Consider the following 5,000-nt stretch of genomic DNA (forward strand, 5'->3'; position numbering starts at 1 on the left):
ACAACCTGTCATTGCAAGATGTGTGCACAGAGATGAGCATAATGGTGGGACAAATGGCCTACAGTAGGAACATGTCTGAAACATTACCTTTGTACAGTGGCTACATGCGTGTATATACCACTATTACAATGGCAACTGTTACAGATCTACACAATGGCATATCACAATACCACATTCCACAACCCTTACAACCTATAATGTGATCCTAACATGAGCAATTAATGTGTAATATGAAATCCTATGTTAGGACAGCAAATATGGGAAATACATACCTTAACAAACAATGGAAGCATATGTGTGCACACACTCCAAATAACATATTGTGAAAGCAGCTTTTGAGGTTCTGACAGTATTCACTCTTCATGAGTATGCACCTTCCATCAAGTACAGCTACTCAATGTCACACCAAGAAATGGTCTGCTGTTCAAGATGTATGTCCATGACATTTGCCTAGTCACCTGCAACAGAGGCAGCTGACACTTGCATACATCTTACAAACCATGGAATGGATCCCACATCCAACAGATAGCACTCAGGAGTGCGAGATGTAGCCTTACCTCACCATTGCATATACCATGGCAAACAGTGCAGACAGTCATGTATGTGATGATGAAGTATGGGACAACATTAATGTAGAAAATAAACAGATGGCCATCCAAGATAGATGATGATACATGTTGCAAACTGGTCATGGAGGCTGCCTAGAAGCATGCCACAACACTGAGGGAGTTGCAGGAATGTCTAGCAAGTACTGCCTGTGCAGTACCTGTGTTGACAATCGCCTGGACTCTGGGTAAGTGTGGCCTATGGGTTAGGGTAATCAGATGGGAAAGTTGTTCCACAGGAAACATCATCCAGGTCTGTCTACAGGTAGCATATGCATAACATCAAAAGTCCTCCAAAGGCATGTGTTGCAATGCGTAATGGTATACCAAGACCAAGTCCAAAACATACAGACACTATTTATAAAAATACATGTGCTGCACAAGCAACACCTCACTCCACCTCAGGCCCACCATCCCCATCTGTACCTTGTAGTTGCCAGTGTACACTTGTATGTTTGCTGTTCATTAGCAGGAACTTGGCCAGTACACAAGGTGTTCTGAATTGTGTAGCCCATAGTTGTCAAGTATCTGCAAAAAGGCTGAGGATGGGGAGGGGTGTCATCCTGAAACACAACGGTGAATTGAAGCAGACATCCAAAGCTCACTGGGTCACACCACATGTTTGTGTATAACACACACACACACACACACACACACACACACACACACACACACACACACACACACACACACACACACACACACAGACTTTGATGTTGATGCAATACACAGAGAATACTGTACACATGGATGTATGTACTTTTGCAGTGAACCCATTTTAGCCTATGTAATTCCACCAAGACAAAATATGCACAACATCACATCAGTAAATAATCAGTTTTCTATTTTAATGTCATTGATGATGGTACTGGCAGGGTAGTGCAATCCTTGACTTGGTAAACATAGGTGTGCTGGTGTGGGTGGCACAGCCCTACCCTTTGGAGGGTGTGGGGTGGTATAGAACAGCAGATAGTGTTATTGACAACTACTTAATCTGTTAACATAAACTGTACAGTATTACAGCTGACTAACTAATAACCCCAATGATGGTGGCTGTATTCACAAGATCTATATCCAAGTATATATTAATATATATATATATATATATATATATATATATATATATATATATATATATATATATATATATAGATATAGATATATATATGTATATATATACCAACCCCAGTATCACTGTACAGCTAAACAGTGGGGAAGAGGGCATTTACACATCTACTACTAGTTTTGGTGAAATGAATTTCCACAAGATGAAACCTTTGAAATGTTAGCATTTGCCAGTCATTTCTTGAACAGATGACCTTCTGGGACATGTATTTTCTGCAAACCGACAGAGATCCTTTAACATACACACACGCTCTTACTTGGTAACACTGAGAGTAGAACCCTTACCTACGTACTTATTGCTACTAATGTGTCTGGCCTTAATTGCACACACCACACAGCTTTTATGTTGAGGTGTGTCCCAGGTTTCTTGTTAAGTGAAGAACATCACCAGGCCTTGTACAGTATGTTAATGGGGGATGTACTGCTTGTTAATAAACAATACATAGTGTGACATACTGTCATATACACATTGACAAACACATAACAGTCATAGACACATGTGAGAGACCTGGGTTTATCAGTGCTAACTACCTTGGCAGTGAGTCCATGTTGTTACAGATAATTTGCACACAGCACATGCATCATTGGGCTGGATAGTGTAATCAGTTACCTGTATGGTTGATGGTGACAGTGATCCCCATACAGTGGACCTTGGGACATGTACTGGGGGTACCATGGTGTAAAGACAGTATACCCAGCACCCACACCCCACATTGGATATTTTACTCACTGAAACCCATGATAATACTCTGACATACCCACAATCACACATTGACCAGGACTGCAATACAGCCCCTTGTCTATCTCAAGAGTGCTACTACAGGGATATGCATCTATTGCACATGCCACAGGGATAGTAGGGTGATGGTTTGCCATGAATCTCCTACTGTCAGCAACATCACTATCCCTTATACTGTATGGCAAGGTGTATTGTATTTGGAGAATGTGGCCTAAGAATGCTGTATCCTACAAATATACACACTTGCACACATACACACACTTGCCAGGACTCAGAGGGTAACCCATGCCTATCTACCCATTTGTACAACAGTGTTGTACTGGTACTGCAAGCTCCAGGTAGTCTATAGGGTGAAGAGTGTAACAAGGTACATGTAATGTCCATTACAGCAGCAGCCATTTCTAACTATGGCAATGGGGGATGTAGTGGGTGAGAATGCCCTCAGGTTATTATCAACTACAGGTTTACAAACAGACACTGTTATTCTCAATAATGCACACTGACACATTTGTCAGTACTGGGGTTCATAGGTGCAGGTTTTCCTAGGTATGTACCAGGATATTGTCCATGGAGAACTGGGAAGAGTAGGGGATGTGGGTACAGTGGCATCGTACCACCTGTCATTTGTCAGCAGGCCATCTATCAACTGATGCTATGTGAGTGATTCTCAGGGTTAGAGTTAAATGCAACATCCAATCATCTGGCTGCCTCCTGCAGAGGACCACTGAGGTGCTCCAATTGATGTATGCAACATATATCACATAACATGGTCCGTGTCTGTCTTGGAGACCTGTACCCAAGCATGTTCTGTTAACTGTAGTAGTTTAGTTGAGGTATCCATGGCATGCGGTGCATACAGGGTGGGGTTTCCTAGCTGTGGCATTAATAACACAGCTGGGCAGACATGTCACTGTCAGTCAAGCATAGATTGCCTGTAAGCAGCCAAGATGGATACCTGACATCTGCACATCTGTACAGAGGACAGACAGACATCAGCTAGCCAACTGGTTATACATTAGGATGAATGTTTTGACAGATAGACGTCTGACACTGATAGGTATGCCATTACTACATGACAGCAGCCCTCAATGACATGTCCTATACACACAGTACTCTACAATTAATATCCACATGTCAGATCAGTATCCAGTAGCAAATACTTAATGACACACAGCTCACACACCAAGAACACGATAGTCAGGACTTCGAGTCCAGCTTTGCATGCAGGGGTGTTTGGTTCCAGTACTACAATCTGCAATGTACTCTTACTTTGGTAAGCAATGTTAACAGTAGTAACATAATGATGCACTACATGCAAGTGTGATTGCATATAACCTGGAATACTGTCCATGTAAGAAACACAGACAGTCGGTAAAGATTGTTGTATTAGCCATATATACCCAGGTGTCCCAAACAGTATACTCACACCCCTTTCTACTGTAATGACAGCACATAGAATCATGTTATGTACATGGAATTAAATACACCTATTAAAGATGCCATTACCCTGCTATTTCTTCAGACTGGAATGTGATCAGTGGTTACTAGGGCTGAGGTATGCTTAGCAGGAGTAAGAATTGCTTAAATGTAAATGCTAAGCAGATTTGCACACTGGTAAGTGAAGCTGAAACGGTGTAAGTGACCTTTCATTTAACTTTTTGTTAGCACTGCTTACTGTCACACAAACCCATGCAAACCTGCTTAAAGCGGCTCAAAATTACCTTAACCACTCTGTATCGAACAGTCCTTGTTCTGCCTAGCAACAAAATAAACAACCTATACAGGTGTTGAACCCAGGACTCTGTACACTATAGTCACAGCAGTAACCACTAAGCCATCACAGCTGTGAAAATGTTTGTTGTTTTTTCCAATATATCTGCCAGTACACATACTGAATAGTAGTGAACAACTGCTTTGACTTTTACAATTGTGTAGTACTTGTCAGTGAAAATAGTATTGAATCAGTTGTTATATCTATATATACACATATCTGATGAATATGGTTAGATACATCTGGGAAGGTATATACAACACTCATGTATACACATAACAAGGATATGTATATTATATATATATATATATATATATATATATATATATATATATATATATATATATATATATATATTTATATACACAAATGCTGATATATGTATACATGTACATACACATACATATCTATTTATATTGCTTTATAAATGGATTGAGCTGCTTGGAATAGACTGCAGCATGGCTTTTGAAGGTGATGCACATCATCAAGTGATGGCCTCTGCACCAGTCAGTGTCTTCCACTTGCTACCTGCATGCAGCATGCTGTGTAGTACTTCCAATTACCATTGTCATGGCAACCCACTATTATAAATCTCTGCATCACATGGGCGTTGTCCCTTTACCTTTCCTGTATTGTAAACATCCTTACTGTGTGTTTGCAGCAGTGTTGCAGTCAGCAGGTAGCAATACCTCTTACAAGAGAACTTGCACACTCAGGCCAGCTACATATTTGTATGAGGTTCCAGAACTACAAACAGAGT

The sequence above is a fragment of the Protopterus annectens genome, chromosome 7.part0 (assembly GCF_019279795.1).
Source record: "Protopterus annectens isolate FY-2018-M chromosome 7.part0, PAN1.0, whole genome shotgun sequence".
Classification (NCBI taxonomy): Eukaryota; Metazoa; Chordata; order Ceratodontiformes; family Protopteridae; genus Protopterus; species Protopterus annectens.